The 19,117-nt window shown below is 43.5% G+C and overlaps 1 long non-coding RNA gene across 1 annotated transcript in view; it reads left to right on the forward strand.

Moving 5' to 3' along the window:
- The window catches only part of LOC138727788 (uncharacterized), a 55,468-nt gene extending 38,142 nt beyond the window's left edge, over positions 1-17,326 (forward strand). The window contains exon 3 of the long non-coding RNA XR_011338613.1: positions 17,215-17,326. This is a non-coding gene — a long non-coding RNA (uncharacterized lncRNA). The remainder of the gene's footprint in view (positions 1-17,214) is intronic.
- The last annotated feature ends 1,791 nt before the right edge of the window (positions 17,327-19,117 follow it).

Here is a 19,117-nt window from a genome sequence, read left to right on the forward strand (position 1 = left end):
GAGCTTGAGGCCATTCCCTCTTGTCCTGTCCCCTGTCACTTGGGAGAAGAGGCCAGCACCCTCCTCTCTACAACCTCCTTTCAGTCCAGTCCTTTTGCAGTCCAGTCTCAGCAGCTGATCCGTGCTGGCAGGTCTGTTAGAGACAGGACAGTACCTCTGTAACTGCAGCACCTCTGCTGATTTTTCACAGCATCCCAGACTCGTTAGGGAGAACCCAACCACGTTCGTGTTTAAGAGCTTTCTCAGATGGGTAACTCCAAAATGAATCCAGTTGGATTCATTAGCTGGCAGCAAGCCTGGCACCAGCTTTCTTTTCAGTTGTCTCAAAAGCCAGCCCAGGAGTTGGCATGGAAATGGAAAGATGCCTTCACTCCTGGCTCCTGTCCTCCATCCTCTTTGTGGCCCTGGTCTGTGCAGCATGCTGGGATGTGGAGCTCATGATTTTCATGTCAGTCCCAGGGCAGAAGAGGGGTAAGAGGTTTTGTCCACCGGGGGAACTGGAAAGAGTGAGGTGGTAAACACAGCTACCTGCGTGGCTCCCAGAGGAACAGGGAGAACTTCACACGCAGCCTGGCACTGAGAGGTGAGCCTCAGAACGTGATGCTTGTGGCAGGAGGGAGGTCTGGACTTCTCCTTGTGCAGATGCTGGACCACGTGAGTCCATGCCCAGGATGGTGCCAAGTTTACTGGGGTCGGTGACTCCAGCTGAGGTTAGGTTTGAGGTGTAAGCCTACACAAGGTGGTGTTCAAGCACAAACTGGGCCCTGTGGCATGACTGCAGTATGGCAAGAAGATGCTGAACTGGGCTTTCCTGCTGCTTGAGGTTTACCCTCTGCTCTCTGGTAGGGCCTGAGTTGCTGGCACAGTCACACTTCGGTGTGCTGGGTAGATGCTAGGAGCTGGTGCATGGCTCAGACACGTTCATCTCCTAAATGGGATGTTCCATGCTCTCTGGACTAGCTTGTTAGTTCCCTGCTGTTGGTACAGGTACATACAGCCATAAGCTATGCCACTGGTCCCTGGACACTTGCACCAGACAGCTGGGCCGTGGGGTGGAACCAGCAAAGCCACTTGTTTCTTAATTGCAAAGACAGGAATCCAGTGACCTTTGGCAGATTTCATAGCCCAGCAGGCTTGTGTAATTGAAGCTGGTGATGATTTGTCATGGTTTTAGGCTCTCCCTATCTATTTCATTCCTGCTTGCTCCCTCTGTCTCTGTCTTGTTTCCGCTTTCTCTTTCCTTCTTTGTGATCTCGTTATCTCTGTGCCTCTTTCTTTTGCTCTCGTCAACCGTAGAGCTTCCTGGCATGAGGAGGCACCTCAGGATCTATTCATCTTTGAGGGACTTAGTTTTTGCCTGTCACAGTATTTTCTCCACTTAACATCTGTTATCCAAGAAACCTCCTTTTTTCCCATGACCAGGAGATGTGCATCCACCAGAAAATTTCAGCCCATTCCAAGAGTAATCATGAATAATGCATTGCTGTGGTCAATACCCCCAAAGCAGCCATGAGCTCCAAATCCCAACTTCCCACCCCTCTTCAGGTGAAGATTGAAGCAACGTTATCATTGTTTATTTAAATTCCCTCATAGGTGGCAGGTTCAATGCTATTAACATATTTCAATTCAAGCCATTCTTATTTTAATTAGCCTTAAGTAATTAGTTCTAATTCATTGCCATTTTTTGCTCTGCATATTTTGGGTTATTTACTTCCCTTGCTAAGTAACAATTTGATGTAATTATGTGCTACTCATTCTTTCTATTTACATATGCTCGCTCACTCAGATTTCCTTGTTGAAATTTTAACAGATCCTTTGAATTCCCTCTTGAATTGTTTTCTGAGTTGTCAGCGGTGTGGAAATTGTGGGATGGAAAGAGAATTGATCCTCTTCTCTGGACATCTCTGGTGCCAAAGGCAGTGACAGTGCATGTGAGCACCTGGGCTGGCAGTGGGCTGCTCTTGGCAGGGAAGGTCCATTGCTGGGCTTTGTTCCTGGGAGTCTGGATTCCCATATGAAAGGAGTTTGGGGACTGTATCCAACTCTCTCTGTCTTCCTCTTGGGCTGCTTTGGCCCACATGCCAAAGGGACCAGTCATTGTTGCCGCTCCTCTTCATTTTCTTTGTGCAGCCAAAGATGCTTTGGCTTTCCAGAATGGAAACGACCTGGCTTTCCAGAAGTGCAGCGCCTCTGTTCCTCAAAATGTCTGCACCCTTTAAAACGCTTAGAAATTTTGAATACTTTGAGAAAATTTGCCATATTTATATATAGCAGTTTCTTATCTGGAATGTTCTTCTATCTCAGCAGCCATTTTCCTAAGTGCTCCCAAGGATCATATTTTTGTCTTCATCTTCTTTGCTCAAGGATTGCCCTGCTCTTAGCACCTTCTCTGTAGCTAATATTCTCAAAGGATCACGATTCGTACATCTGAGGCTATTTGTTGATCAACTGCTTTGAATCCATCTTTTTTACTCCCTCAAAACTTGATTCTGAGAGGCCTTAACACAACTATCTGCAAAAATGTGCCTTTGTTGCTCACATGGAGCATGTGCATACCTGTGTGTATCTGCTTAGCAACTTTTAAGTGCTTTTTCCAACTCCAGCCAAATTTGATAGAGGGTAGCTGTCTCAAAAATAACAAGTTCCCTCTAGGTTTGAGCAGATGGGCAGAGGTAGAAGAGAGATGCCCTACTTCTACTGAGGAAAAAGATGCCATGTTGTGCTGAGCTTTTATTTGATGCTGGCAAACCCATTGGGGAGAGAGCGCACATCTTGGCACCCCACCCACAGGAAGAACTTCAATCGGCATGCGCCAAGTCAGTCAAGCTCAAGGAAAGCAGGATTTTATAGTTCTGGTGCTCACGGTACTGCTTGCTTTTTATCAAGTACCTTTTTTACTAGAATCTTATCAGCCCTTTGAATCCATGTACCATTAGCAAAAGCCGCTTGCTTCATGAATATGCACGTTCACAATGTGTAGCATTGGCTTAACCGCTCCCATTGAAGTTGATAATAAAACTCCTGCTGACTTCAAAGAGAACAGAGTCAGGCAAGGCTGAGTGCTTTGGAAAATCCCACCCCTGGTTGTTATTTTATTTTTAACACATCTACTCGGGAGCTGTGGGATGGGACTAAATACTCAAGAATGAGTAAAGAGGAAAAAAAGAAAAGATCAAACAGCCGAAAATTAAAATCCAGATTCTGAAGTAAATATTTAACGGCCTGTCCTTGGATCTGAGACTTAACAGTGGGAGCAGTTCTTCTGTGTGAGGAAGAGTCACAAACTAGAGGCATGAAAGAGTCACTACACACCTCACATTGGCCTCCATCCATGGTCTTCTCATGGAAGCCATCGGTGAAAGGTTTTATACTTGAACAACACAAAAGGTGGGACCTTCAAACTGTGTCAAGGCTACCCATGCTCATAGGTTGGAGTGGAATTGATTACTTAAATTCTGCCCCTACACTTGAGTTTTCCATGGCTAGAAGGGTCCAGAGAGGTACTGATCCTCTCTGCAGGACAAGGACAAGACCCCAAACATCCCATGGGTTATCAACTCTGGGAACTAGTAGACTACAAGTCTTTTCAATCCCGTCTTAAGTGATCCATTCCTCCATTCCTCTCTTGCTGTGTGTTGTGCAGGAAAAAAGTATTGCAGAATTTAACAGCTCTTCAGGTTTTTTTCAGATGAATTATGTTCTTGAGTCTCCATTTCCCCCTTACTCGGTGCCATAGCTTCCAAACTGTCATGGGTAGGTGAAGGATCCCTACTGATACCCAATTTAGTGGAGTGCTGTGCATCCAGTTGATTTCAAGGGGCATAAACATGCTTAAAATTGTCACACACAAGTGATTTCAACTGGGCAGAACTCCCTTAATGTAAGCACGTATTTACCTGTTTTGCTGAATCAGGGCACGTTCTCCTTACAGGGACTTTGTGTTTTAGTGTCGGCTATTTTGGTATCTTCTTCTCCTAAGATTATTTCCAGTGGAAAGAACACAGTATTTTTCATTCCAGCAGTATTTTTGGTAACAGTTACTATTTCCTGACAATATGTCTGTATTTTAGGACAAAAACAAATTACATGTTGGAAGCTCCTTTCCCCACTGCAGTTTCTCCAGCACTACTCACGAGCCAGTAACATCAAGACCGTAATCTGGAAGAGGCACAATAGACGCTATATTAAGTTTCATACAGACTTGCCATCAAATGACATGTAATAGCTACTTGATCGTGTTTTATCAATCCATTTTCACCTGTCCATTTGAAAAGCGATTGCTTTTATCTAGATGGCTTATTTTTTAATTCAGGCATTGCAAGGATTTTGGCTGTTGTTTTTGTCTGATAACAGTAGAATTCTCCTGTTCATCTGTTTTAGTACAATACGAATTTTTTGGTGCTTAGTTGCATGATAAGGGATATAGACAAAAATGAGTCTCTCACTGTTTCTCTTTTTAATTGTTTTTCTGATTTTTGTCATTTATTATCTGTTCCTTGAAGTGAAGTCTACAAACATCTTGACAGCAGTTAGGACTTGATGCTGTAAAACAGTCATGCTAAAACCAGTGACAAGTGGTTTTTTTCTTTTGCTCTCCTGCCTGCCCCAGGCTCCAGAAGACTGTAAATTTACCATCAAACTTCTGCAGAATTAGAACCTGTCTTTTCAGCTCAGTAGATCACAGGTAAAATCCTACTCCCTGGCTACACCATACAATTGTTATTACCATACAAATCCTACATGCTTTGTATAATCTTCTAGACTGTTTTCCTGATGATCAAGTGCTTTAGGGGAAAACAGGAGGATTGTAATAATGGAAAATTGTATTATGTTGTATTTTTGCCCATTCTCTGAATTCAAGAGAGTTACTTTTTCCTTGTTCTATACCTTGTACAAAATTTGTATCGGTACAATTAACTCAGTTTGGTGCAGGTGAGCACAGAATTGGACATGATCTCATGGTGTTGTCTTTTACTATGGATTGTTTATGATGGTCGATTCCCTAAACTTGCATGAAAAGACCTACAGAATGGAGGTGTCCCTGTCCATGGCATGGGGGTTGGAGCTGGATTATCTTCAAGGTCCCTTCCAGCCCAAACCATTCTATTATTCCGTGATAGGTTGAAAAAGTCTTCAGTTTGGATTCAATACACATCATTCTTAACTTCCATCCCAGATATCTATTGTTCTTCTGGGCAGTACTTTTACTTGATATTAACTTAATATTAGTTTTCTCTAAAAACTGTTGTGAAGATCTATTCCTGACTTAACAGGTTTTATTATTAAAAAAAACCAGTAAAGTTATTGTTGCAATTTTTTTTTTAAGTGCCAAAGAGGTCTTGAAGGGTTGAAGTAACTCACAGAGTTAAGTAGAAATCAGTAAGAAATAAATTCATACAAATCCTGCATTATCTACTTAGGTGGAACCTACATACTTTGTTCTAGATTGCAGTTTTGCTCTGAAAGGGACATAAAAACCTTCTGGGATGAATATTTTAGGTGTATTAAACTCATTCCATGATGTTTATTTTTGTATATGGACAAGAGATTACAGCTTTTGTTTTGGGCTTCCAAAGTCATCATCAAAGGCAATCGTTACTTTTTTGAATACTTACTTTGTAGTCTGGTATCTGTTCTACACTAGTTAATTCATGTAAATCTAAAGAAATGGTTGCAGGCAGGATGGGATCAGAAATATGGAAATAGAGCATCTGGGTAGAAAGGGTTGGGTTTTGCAACATTTCCATTGAAATTATTTTCTTCTGCCACATGAACAGATGTAGTGAAAACAGTCTTATCTGCAGCCTTTCTTTTGGGGAGATTAAATGAGTGAATCATCTATCGAAATATAATTTCATTTGATTAAATAGAAGATATTTATAGCATTTCTAAATATAATCCAAACTGAGATGAAAAAGGAAGGTTTGCAAGGAATGACCTCTCTACACAGTCAGATGCTTTTTCTGTACCCGAAAGTATGTTTAAAATCCTGTTTCTTCACCTAAATTGGGTGAATGCAGTTCACTGTGCTTTGAGGGTGTTCAGCAGACTAGAGTCCTGACGCTCATATTTTGGTCTGATTCTGTGGGCGGAAGAGATGTTTCCTTATACATTTCCCTTTGTTTCACTTTAGAATAACAATAATGTATCTCATGGTTTTGAAGAGTCTGCCTTTTTCTTGTGTTTTGGTACAAGTTCTGGAATAGATGCCTGGGAAGCCTGAAAATTTAGCAATGAGATGGTAGAAGAATTTGTAACTTGCAGGAAGTTATAAGATTTTGACATTTATTCACATTCTGAATAGAACATTAAGTTAATATTAAATTATATTTCAGGTTAATTTTTTTGTCAGAGGTGAATGTTTGAAGAGTTTATTATGTGATAAAAATAGAAATGAAAGATTCTCCTGAAGTCTTGAAAAAGAAATGTTTGTTTTATCAAAACATTTCTCATTCTTTTAAAATGCGATTTTACCAAAGCTAATTCACATCAGGAGAAATTTCAGTGTTGCTGATATGCAGATTTCTGGTGGGAAGGTGAACTAACATCTGACTGGGGCTGCCTGGCTGTAGAGCTCGCTGCTCACAGCCTTTGCCAGCAATTAGGTGGTTTTCAGCCCTTTGACCATTGCCATGATACAGGACTGTTGGGCTTTTGCTTGTTTGTTTGTTTTCCCAGATAAACTGCATCTTCTTATTACAATAATTTTGCACTTGTTCTGAAAAAATTCCATATTTTTGTGTATATATGTATATGAACTCTTGTAAGAAGGCAAGCCAAACTCTTTTATCTTACTGCCTCTTTCATGGAGCTCTCCTCTGACCATTTTTATTTGTGATTTTGAAAGCCCTTTGATTATGTTTCGAGATGTCTGTTAGACTTTTTAGTATTCTATCTTGCTTTTCGTTTACAGTGTTTTTTGCAGCCTGAAGTCTTTGTATTTCTTTATGGAGGGAGGCAGTTTTTTATAGCTATATTTTCTTCACATTGTTAGCAATTGCAAGAGTTTTCCTGAAATAAGAGCTTTCACTGCTTCTTGTAAGATATCATCATGAGTAATCCTGACTCATGTAATTTTACATATTCTGAAATATCTTTTCTAAGATGGTCATACTGACATTTGTGTTCTCTGTCAACATAGTGGTTAAGACTGAGTGTAATTCTGTGTTTTCCCTGCTTTCCAGTGAACAATCTGAACCAAAAATATACCGTTATCTGAATGTTTTTGATCAAATATTTAAACGTTAGTATGGAAGATGATTATTGACTTTTCAGTTAAATGATGTAGTCTTCTGCAGAAATCGATTTGCCTTATATATTCACTGACTGTATTTAAGAACTAGCACTTGGCTAGCACTTTTTAGGATTTAAAATAGAGAAATCTCTCATGCAGTGTCTTTCCTTAAGAGATCTCCAACACTTCACAGTCACATTAGCCTGTTTTTAAAAACAAGAAAACTGAGACACAGCTGTAGAAATGTGTCCCAGATAACCCAATAGCAGAAGAAGAGAAACCAAGCCAAAAAGGAGAAAACAAGCCATCGATGCTGCATCCATCTTCATGGATGTCATACCTTTAAGCAAATCTGTTCAGCTCATGGAAGTCTAATGTATATCACTAGGCTTTAAGAAGCCCGTGTGTTGTTTACCTGTGAATGTTTCTAGATAGACGGATAGATCCACACTTCACATGCCTACATTACTTCTGGTATCGTACCATGAGCTGAAGGTCTTGCTCAGCCCTGTCTTGAACAGATTCCCATGAGCGCTGTGAACATCCCCTTAAATAAGTATGATCCATCTTGATTTTCCAGACAAGTCAGGAAAATACACTTTTTTTTTTTTTCTGGCAGGCGTAAGCCAATTGGTGTAGAGAACTGAAGTCTCCAAGGCATTTCCCTGCCCCCCAAGGAACCCCTTGGCTTCCAGCCATCAGCTTTTTGTCATCAGCTGCATTCTGCTTCTGGCAGCCGTACGCCCCGGGAAAGAGCGTGAACCTTTCTCCTGTGAATCAAAGCCCACAACTCTGGATAGTAAAACCCCTCCATCTTTGTCTTTAGTGTCATAAATTTTATTCCCACTCTTCCAGTATGTTTGTTGGCTTTGGAGAAGAGTCCTGACGTGCTTTTTGTAAGAAACCTCAGAACCAGTTGCTAACATTTCCTTTAGAAAGCTTTTTATGGATGGCAGTCTGGCTTCCTCTGGTAACTTCTCCTTTCATTTATTTCCCTGTTTGTATTTGATTTTCTCGTGTCAATCTTTGAAGTTGCAATGTCTGGTTTTCCTGTAGGTTTTCCAGACCTGGGTTTTGCACAGGTAACCTGGCATGTGGTATATTGCAGCAGTGGAAACTGGAGGGGTTTGAGCAGGATGGAGCTAGGAGGTGAATAGGTCTTGCCTTTCTGAGATGACTGAAATCAACCCCCACTGAAGTCATGGCACTAATAATCTTATCGGTTTCTGGAAGACTCAGAGCGAGTATAGGATGTTAGCATTGACCCTGGGCTACAGCAAAACTGAGTCATGGAGCCTTTTGTCTACAAAGTAGCTCTCAAGTTCATAACCAAACGCTTAAAATGGCAAGAAATGGCTGCTCAAAACTGGGAAGATTGGTACAAAAATACAGTTGTTTTTTTTAGAACTAAGTTGTCGATTTTTGAATGCTTGGGATTGCTAATCTCAGGAAGACCCAGACTCGGTAAAAAGCTTAATCTTGTTGAAAAGCTATACTTAGTTGAGACCAGTCCCTGCTTTCGTCCCAGGACTGTGAAATTACAACTTTCAGGGCACACTTTGTAAGGGACTGGATGTAATCCATACCTTTTGCATGACAAAAGTTAATTAGATGAGATGATCAGGCATCAGAGTCTCCTCAGGTCTTAGTTAAATACTGAAGTCAGCACAGTGTGTGCTTATGATGAGGAGAGAGGGTTTCTCCTCATCCATCTCCTGCCTGCAGAGAGAACTTCTTCTCTTGTGTCTGCTCACTGTAGGTGTTGGCCAAGGTGTCCCATCCTACCATTGCTATGACACTGTATTGCCACAACTTGGGTTGCTCTCACCAGTCATGCATAGGCTGTTTTAGTAATAAAAAGGTTAAGTGTCTAGGCTAAGTTCATCATCTAAACTCTTCTATAGTCTGTGGAGAAAGTTCAACACCTCCAGAATGTAATTCATCCCATCCAAAAATAGATGTTTGAGACAGGAAGAATGAATCACTCTCTGGGGGCTGGTGCACATCTCTCTGTTCACTGATGATAAAAGAAGTCTAGACAATTACCTTAACCTAGGCATCCAGCTGTAAGACACCTTCAGCTGTGTGAGATCTAGCTATGCTTTCAGGTCCCTAAAGACAGATTTCAAAACCCTTGTTCAAATGCGAAGTAGCTTTCTGATTTCCCTGCAGCTTTCAAGCAGAAGTCACTTTTGACAATCAGACTTCTTCTGTCTCAGTGAGACACATATGGCAGTTTTACCATAGCTGGATAGCTTTTTAATGAAAGGGTTTTTACCCTCAGTCCCATCTGGGAGTTATCCATGAGAAGTTGATGATGGTTTGAAGAATATTTCCTTCTATTACTTGCTGAATCATCGGCACCATTAAACATTGCTGCATAATTTCCTCACTAGAAGTCTGCTCCATGTAGATAATATTCAAAATGTGGTCCCCATTGGTTACTTTGATTGAACACGTGCCACCCAGCATGTCCTCCATGAGCAGGAGCACAGCTTTTCAGCTGGTAGTTACAAACACTCACATTTGTGAGTTCATTTCTCATGGTCTGATATTCATTGCTCATCCTTGCTCTTGCCTTCCTATGAGCTCATTTATTAAAGCATTTGGAGAAAAGTCAGACAGGGAAAGGCAACAGATGACTGCAGAAGGAAAGGGAAAAGGTGATAGAGTACCAACACAGAAAGAAGTTGCAGTGCGTCCATGGAGTCCTGGAGAAGGAGGCTGCAGTGGAGGCACCTGAGAGGAGGTAAAGCCTCTCACACTGGATAAGCAAAGAGCTGCCATATCCACCGCTACAGTTCCTCGCTGCCCACCGTGCCCCATGGAGATGACCATTGCAGGAGCAAAACTGGTAGAGCAGCCCAGGGCACTTGAACATCAGCTGCTCCCCCTTCCAGCCCACGTCTTAGAGCAAAGTCGCCTTCAGCTGGTGTTTCCATGAAGAGACCAGGCAGTTAGTGGCGATGAGCATAGCCCAACTCCAGCCTCAGGTGGCTGTCCTTGCCTCCAGGGTGGTGATATCTGTGTCTGTTTGATTGCAGAGCAGGTAGCTGAGAACAGTGATGTCTCCAATGGGACAACATGGTTCACCAGCAGAGGTGGGCAGACCTGTTGCTCCATGGCCAGGGTGGAATACTGGATGAGGGACTGGGAGATGGCAGTTTGTGTATCTAAAGCTTCCATCCCAGTCCAATTAGGTGGAGGAGAGGCTACTCACCTTTAATGTCTCTGCCAAGAGTATCTTTGTTCACTTTGAAATACATGAAGATTTAATTATTTTGATTTTTTTGCTTCTAGAGTATTTTTTTGCCATTTAAAAAAAATTCAATTCAACATGGAAACATAGTCTCCAATGAAAATGCAATGAAATATTTTGGCCATTGTGGTTAACAGAAAACATTCTATTTTCCAGGGTTCCTTTTGTCCCTCTTTTTTGGGTGAGGGAAGTAAGCTTGGATGAATCCTAATTTTTTTTTTTTCATGCGTATGTGAATTTTCTGGTTGCCAGAAAAAATCATTTGCCCAGTAAGGTTGCAGGTGTCTTTTTACCTCTCCTGCCAAGCCACCTGCCCACTGCTGCCTGCAGGAGCCCTCGATGGAGCCCGAGCCGAAACGATGGATGTGTTTCTCCCTGGGAGTTCCCTGCTTCAGTCCTTGCTGTGTCAGCTCTGAACACAGCCTGCCAAGATTCAAGCAAATATTCAAGAAAAGGTTGAGGTGTATTCGCCGAGCTCAAACTATTGTACAAGAAATACCCTGAAGCGAAAACAGAGCTATGAGACACCATCACACAGAGTTGCTTCCCCCACCCCAGCAGGCACCATGCCGTACCAGACAAAATCCTCCAGATAGGATCCAGGCAGAGATGTTTGCTTAACACAACAGCTCTTTGAAAAGGCAAATAAATGGACAGTGAAGCTACACAGGCATGTCACTGTGCAGCAATTTCCGTTTAGCATTTACGTTTAGTGCCAGGAAACCCTGACTCATGAATATGAAATCAGAAGGAAAGGAAGAAAGCAGTTGTTCATTATTAGAGTTTTGAATTGGGCGTGTGGTGGACGTTAACATTAAAAAAACACATAGGTTAAAAAGAGAGGGGCTGTCTTTGATGGTTCAGGAGGCTTGAAGACCTCAGCTCTACAACTAGGGGAGAAGCTTTTGTGGGACACTCTCTGCTCGCAGGTTGTTACTGTGGGAGAGAACCCTGAAGCTCAGGGTTACCCATGGTGAAGGCTCTTGCTCACATAGAGGTGGGGGAAAGCAAATCCTGAATATTCTTGGAAATCCTCTAGATTTACACTGAGGCAATGGTGAGCAAAGGCAGGGAAGAAGAGCCATTTAATGGTTATCAAAAATAAGAGAAATAACCGAAAGCAGCCTCCAAGTGAAAGGAACAACCTCACACAGAAATCCTGAGGTTCACAGAAAGCTCACATTTAATTGAGACTCAATGGAGTAAAAACGAGGGAGCCCGCAGCCCTGATCTTTCTGCGGGTGGGATGCCTGTCTCTGTCCCACACCAGAGCTGCAAAATAGCCTCTGTGAGCCTGGTGCAAGCCTGGCTCCCTTTAACACAAGTTGTCTTTCTTCCAGCCATGAAGGTGGGACACCATCCTTATTTCTGCACCTATTTCCCCGTGCGAAAGGTGAGCTTATTCTACCTTGATCCCTCAGGGCCAGGCCCCAGGGAGGGATGTGGATCAGAAGAGCAGATGCTATCGCAGCAAGTATTTTTGATGGTACCGAGAAGGAATAAGCAAGTATAGGTATTGCTGCAGGATGGCAAGGGTTTGATTTCCAAAGCAGCTCTTTGCTTATAAGCCTGGGAGCAGCTCAAGGCAGCGAGAAAGCATGCCATCTCCAGCTGTGTTGTATAAGTACCCCTTTATTTCCTTGCATCTTGATAATTCCAGCACCCTTAAAATATTATGAGAGCTTATCTATCAGCGTGGGGCACAGCAGAGTGCAGCAACAGCAAAACATTTGGCAGATACTCCAGGCTGGAGCGTGCGAGGTGCGGTGACGGAGACCAGAGGGTGGGCTGGGCAGGCGGTTGGATGATGGGTTGGATGGACAAGGAGATGTGGGGGGACTGGACCAACTGCTCTTTCCCCAAGTGTCCCCCAGCCACCTGTGCCCTTGGTGACAACACCTGATCCTGGCTGTTTTGCAGACCCAAGCTTTGCCCTGAGGCTGGGCCATGGGAAGCTGCCTCGCAAGCCTCTTTTCCACCCTGCGTTGGCTATGACATCTTCAAAGAGTCGTTAGCAAGCAAGGCGCGCTTGATGTGAATAATTAAAATACCTGCTGTGCTTTTAAATAGTTCAGAGCCAGCCTTGGAGCTGCATGTGTGAGTGATGGTGGCTGTCTTTGGAGGAGACCTAATGAAAGAGGAGGGAGGAGGGCTGATTTCCAGTGGGAAAATAAGGGCTCGATGCTCCTTTTGGCAGGAGGAGGGATGGTGCTGGCAGCTCCCATAGGGATGCGGGCAGTCCTGACCCCTCTGGAGACTGGAGGCTGGCACAGCTCTCCTTGCTGATGAACAGGCTTTACTCTTTGCAAAACTCTCCAAAGTCTCCTCTCTGCCAAAGGTTTGAGAGGCAGCTGAGGTCAACCCCCACCCTTTCAGCTACCCCTTGGCTTTTGCACTGGTTCAGGTCTCTGAAACCGCAGGGTGAGGATGCAGGCTAGGGGGATGGGGACAGCACTGGAGCTTTGGGGACAGCAAGTCACTCAGTCAGTGCAGCAGTGTGGTACACCTTGCCTGAGCACGCACAGGCAGAGTCTGGGGAGGATGAGCTGTCTTTTCCAGAGATGCCGCTTCCCCAGGATATCAATTAGACACTGAAATGAAAACAGTTTCCACATGAACAGTTAACAAAGAATTTTCCTGCAATCTCTTGGTGAACGGACTCCCTCTGTTCCTGAAATGTTGTTGCTACCCCCAGCTGCCTCCAAGTTTTTATCACAATAATCCTGAAGGGCCCCGTCCCCAACCGCTGAAGAGCTTCATGCAATGGGGAAGATAGGAAACACCACGCCGGTGTCACTGCTGCTGGAGCATGGAGCTGGGAAGCTGTAAATCATCTCTTCTTGTGAACAAATGGGTTTCTAGGCAGGGGATAGAGGGAAAAATGACATTCCTCATGAGTTAGTTTCATATTGAATTAAACAATTGGTTGCCTGTAGATATCTAATTTTTTCTCTATATATTTTGTTGTGGAGAGCCTGGCCAATTCCAATCTGGGGTCACTGTGCATTGTTTTGTTTTTTTTTCTCTCCTTTTTTTTACTTCAGCCAATGATCCAAAAAATCAGTTATTTTCACAGCTTTGCCACAAATACCTCCAGGGCAAGTGAAAGCAGAGTTTCTAGTAGAGAGAGGAAAAAAAGTCTGTTCGGGGACTGGGGCATGAGGAGGAGGGAGGGAGGGAGGGGGTGTGTGCTGGCAGCTTTGTAGCAGTGCGTGGAAGGCATCCCAACACTTGATCCTTTCCCCAGTCCCATGTCAGAAGTGGGAGCTGCCACCTGCCCCCCTTGCCCGTGAAAGGCAAGGGCTCCCAAGCTGAAGATCAACAAATTAGTCTTCTTCTCCCTGTATTGCAGACTGCTATCCATCTAAAGATTTCCTTTAATTTAGAGCTGTGTAGAGTTTGAAAAGCCCTTCAAGTTCACTTGGGCTGATGAATTGGTAATTGAGTGTACCTGAATCTCGGTGCTGTCTTTGCCTCTCTGCATTTGTATCAGTCCATGTTTGTTTTCCCGAGCTGTAAATCACTCGGAGCTTGGAGAGGCTTTTATCAAATCCTGCTAGGAGCCAGTCGCTTTCCCTTTCACAAACACATTGCTAATGCCACGTGGAACCCACTGGCTTTGCTGCTCATTTGAAAACAATGAGGATGTTATTAAATGGGGAAAAAAAATTCCTTAGCAACAGGGGGAAGGAGGAGGAGCAGAACTGCTCCTGTCTCTCCGGTGCTTGCTCCTTTGGTCTAATATCTGTCCCATGGATCTCCTAATATGCTCTGCTTTGAAAGCCTGATTTATTGCCCCGTGCTCTCTTATCTCCCTGCATGTCTCAGTCTGTTAAAGCACACGTTGTTCTTGGCTTCATTAGCAACCAGGCAGGTCAGCTGCTGGTCCAGCCTCGTGTGAGCCACGTGCCACCTCCTGGACTGCAAACCATTGCCCTTTTCTTTGTAGGGCCAGTGCTGGCCATGGAGAGTTAAGCACAAATTTTAAGGCAGTCAGACTCTTTGTCATCCAGATTCTCCAACATGTCCTCAGTGTCCATCTCTCCAGTGGCCTCTGAAGACACTTGGCTTTCTCCATCAGCTGTAGAAGGACCACTGATAGCTCTTCTCCCATGTTACCCATATCCGTGGCTGATATTCAGTCCAGTGAAAATGTTCTAATGCTGACAGGTTCTGCAAAAGGGAATTTCAAATGAGAGAGGTTGTGGTCCTTATTTGCAGTTCTTGGAGCTGCTCTGGCCCCTTACCCAATAGAGGAGCTGAAAGAGCACCACGTGGCTGGCATAACCCATCAGTGCAGCCTAGGTTTTGAATATAGATTGTTTTCAATGAACTGTTACGGTGCTATTTGCTTAGGGGGAAAAATGGCAAGTTATTTCCATTAACAAAGAAATGTGAGAACTTTGCAATCTGTGTGTGAACATTTCGTGAGCATAAAATGAGGTGAAGTTTGCCAAACCGATTATTCATTACAAATTGTTCATTCAGCTCTAATTGCTTGGGTCTAGCTGTTGTTAGAAGGACTGTGTGATGCCTTTGTAGTACGCAGTTAAGGTCAGAAAAGTGTTGGTAGAAATTACTTCATGTTAAGTCAAGCTTTTCTTTGGGTGTAATGGTACTGTACCTCCTTAGCTTAGCAAGAGAAGCAAATGATGCTGCCTGGCTCCTTGTTGTCACTGTGCTGCCCAGATGCTATAATGGAGAGTGAGTTGTGCCTATTGACTCCCACTTTCTCTGTAGAGGGAATAATTAAATTCACCTGCAGAATCCTCCTCTTCTCATGCATGGCAGTGTGCAACTTCCCTGCTTCTTAGCTAACTAGATTAGAGATTGCACATGCCAGGATCACTGATGAGAAAACGCAAGCTAGGAAGGATCTAGCTTGGCTTTCAGATCCCAGATAGTATTTGCAGGACTTAACACTTAGGAAAAGCATCACTTTTTTTTGTTTCTAATCTGACAAACTGTCTGGAAACCTAGAGGAACAAACAACAGGGAGCCCCACTGTCTGCCTTTCAACAGCGTTTTCTGAACTGGAGCTACACTTTAAAGTCTCGCCGGTTCAGCCTTTCACTTTACAGAATATGTGGCCATCTCTAAAATACCAGGTTATTTTTTCTTACCTCCATAATATTCTCATCCAACATTCGCTCTCCTGGAAATCACCGATCCAACATTCACCTACCTACATTCAAATACCTGTCATTGTTCTTGCGCTACTGTCCTTCTCCTTCCAATTTAGAGATTATATTTCATAACTGACCTCCAACTACCTATTGCCTCCCTGTGACACTTCTCACCCTTGTCTACCTGATTGATTAGTCTATTATGCTCTCCACTCTCCTGATGACTTACAGATTGCCAGGTACCTGTCACAGGCGTGCTTTTGTTCTGTAATATTTATTCTTGGAGTTTTGCAACACCCTCTGGCTGCCATTCTCTCTCCCTGTTCACTGTCCTCCACCTGCCTCTCTTGTGAATGTCTAGTTTGGAAAAAGGAGAAGAAATCTTTTGCAGAAAAAAAATCCTACCTGCTGTGAGTTCACACATAGGCTGGTTAAAAAACACACTTAAGACGCTGTCATTTTCAATGGGGCTTTTTATTTTCTTTGCACCGTTTGGAGGTAATAAAATGTCACCAGATCAGACTGCCGTCGGTGACACGGCTTGAAAGGCATAAGTCAATGAAACAGCGACAAAGCAGGGAGCGATGCTGTGTTTAAAGATGCATGTAGGTACGAGGGTTCTGCCTCCACCAGGGGAGAGGTCTGAGATGTGACCCAGATCCATCCATCTCCCTGCGCTTGTCAGAGGTTGTCCAGCTCTCTGATATTGTTCCAGGCTTGTCCCAGCTCTGTCCATCACTCTGACATTTAATTAACTGCCCTGTTCTCCTGGATCTCGCACTGGGTTTGTGTTGCCTTTCTGAAATACCTTTTAGGTCACTTCTGAATATTACTAACAGGAGGGATAACAAAATGGTTGTCACTAATATTGCTATTATTGTTATTATGTTGACGATAATAAAACAGGACATTGAATATCACAAAGATGAGTACTGTTGCGATCAGCATCACTTCTTGCTGCTATACTGGTTGTCTTGCTTCACAGGTGAGCAGGAGCCTGGCAGCAATGGTAAGCAGAGAGAGCTCTGGCCAGTCAGGCATTCAAAAGTAAAAGAAAAATGGAGGAGCGGTTGGAAGTGACCAATGGAGACAATAAAATCACACTTAGGATTTAAAAACACATTTATGAGACCAATCCCCAAGTGTAAGGATGGTTATTAAGCTTATTATGATCTATCCGTGCTGGGTGGCCGGAGCTGGTGGTGGCAGTGGCTGCTCACTCTTTCAGGTGCTCTGCATTGATGTCTTCTACATCTGCCCTGTGCATGCCCAGATCTCTCTCAGTCCTTGTCTGGCATTTGTCCCGTTCTTCTCACTTCAGTCCCAGGTCCCTTCCAGCATTTCTTACAAACCCTCCTCCAGCTGGCGGGTAGATTTCTTTTCCCCTTAGTTACTATGTTGAACAGCTGATCTCATTTGGACCTCCCCTTGGTCCTCTTCCCGTTCACATCTGGTCCCTGCGTCTCTGTGTCTGATCCATTACTTGAGTAGCTGTGCTGTCCCTGGCATGCCTTCACATTAATCAAGCCATCAATCAATCTTTTATATCCCCTGATGAAACACCCTCTTATGTTTTCTTTTCTTTTTCCTTGCAGTTCAAACACTGGGCTTGGTGACCATCTTGCGAGATCCCGCATGCCGCACCCGGTGTACCTCCCAGCCCCTGCAAACAACAACTAGGAGACTTTCATGTCTGGAGCAGGAACCAGCAGCAACACGCAGGTGCAAAGGTAAGGGGTGAACTTGTGGACTGCATGTCCAGAGTGAGAGAAGTAGCTAACGTGAGACAGGTAGCTGTTGGAGAGAGCCAGCAGGGATCACATGGATGGAGCATCCCTTTCTGATGAGGGTTCAAGTGCCTAGAAGTCATCCCCAGGAGTGGATTGCAGAGGGGAGCCTCATGGCATTCATTTTCAAGAGGGAAGAGGCTGGTGCAGTGATCTAGAGTTGTATTTCTCACGTTGCTGTTCTGGGGGTGACTTCTGCTGTGCCTCTTCTCTGAGCCTCCCTGGAGAAACCCCGAATGGCTGAGCTGCCACTGCTACACTGCTGAAAGTGTAGTAGCAGTGAAAGTTATCATGGTTATAATTTTTATTTTTTAAGATTGAATTCACATTCTTCTCTTACGATTTAAAAATATCTCCTGTTAAGATTTAAGGAATATGGAAAAAGTGCAATTTTTTCCCCCAGATGAGAAGTACAGTGTGTGCCTCCATCTCAACTGCTACAAAATTGTGTTTTACAAAGCAGAAGGAGGACATGAGGTTAATGTTTGTGCTGTAAATTGGTTTTCTGAGACCAGTTTGCCATGAGTTTCCTGTTGAAGCAACTAGCTGTGCTGGACACTCAGAAATTCTCTCCCTCTTTCTCCTCTCCACCTTGACATTATGAAAAGGGTTTTCATCAGTCTGTTGAAAGAAAGAGATAACTTCTGTATGAAAGTGCACCGTTGAGTTTTTGGGGTAGTATATAATCTTCTTTTACACTGTTATTATTTAAAATATGCTTTTTAAGAGGACAAAAGGGAGTAGTTTAATGGAAACAAATTTCTATAGCAAAATGTGCAGCTGGATAAAAAAAGATTATTTCTGTTATTGCTTGGGTAGACAGGTGAATTTGGAATTTGAGTACAAAAGGTGTTAAAAGTGTGCTTAAACTTCCCTTCAGTGTGCTGTTGAGATTGAAAAGAGTAATTTTTGGAGAAAAACTTCTCTCCAAGCCTCCATTTCCACCATTGTCAAGTCTATAGCAGTGGCCTTTTCCTACAGCTATTATCATGTTTTCACCTTTTCTTCTTCCACCTCATCCTTCCTTTTTTAAAGAAAAGGTAGTGTTGGTGAAAGGTGTGCAGCTCTGTGGGTTGGAGCTGCTCTGGAAGGGAGGAACAGCGCTGCTGGAGATGATGCACAGGCATCTCTGAAGGCCAGATGGGGCGGAGAGAATACAGTCCCTGCCAGGAGAGAGGGAAAGATGGACAGTCTGGCCTGCGGGTAGTCATTTTGTAAACATCTACAAGTCTACAGCTCTTAAGACCCCCATTCCAAAGTGACTTTTAACTAATTAGGAACCAAAGCATCATTGAAGATAAGCAGAGCTTAGGTGCTCAGTTCCCTCCAGGCAGACACAAATATCTGAGCAATGCAGACAGATAGACAGTATTGTCTGTTCTGATGGATCCAGACCCAGAGCCAGGCAATGAATTACAAATATAAGTGCAAAAACAGCAGGCCTGGGCCATGAAGGATAAAAGACAGTTGTGTTATTTGAGCTGATAAGCCCTGTGTCTTGAAGGTGCTTGCATCAAAAGCTCCTGCAGGGTTTTCACAATTGAGCGTTATACTCTCCAGCACTGAACTACCAAAGATGTAAAATGGGACTTGTAGAGAAAGCTTCATGCCTGTCACAAAGGAGCAGAATAAGAGTTTGTTTTGAGAACGATTAGGCTGAATAATTTGGGATTGGTCTATGTGGACACTGTGAGATATTGGTCCTTGCAGA

The sequence above is a fragment of the Phaenicophaeus curvirostris genome, chromosome 16 (assembly GCF_032191515.1).
Source record: "Phaenicophaeus curvirostris isolate KB17595 chromosome 16, BPBGC_Pcur_1.0, whole genome shotgun sequence".
Lineage (NCBI taxonomy): Eukaryota > Metazoa > Chordata > Aves > Cuculiformes > Cuculidae > Phaenicophaeus > Phaenicophaeus curvirostris.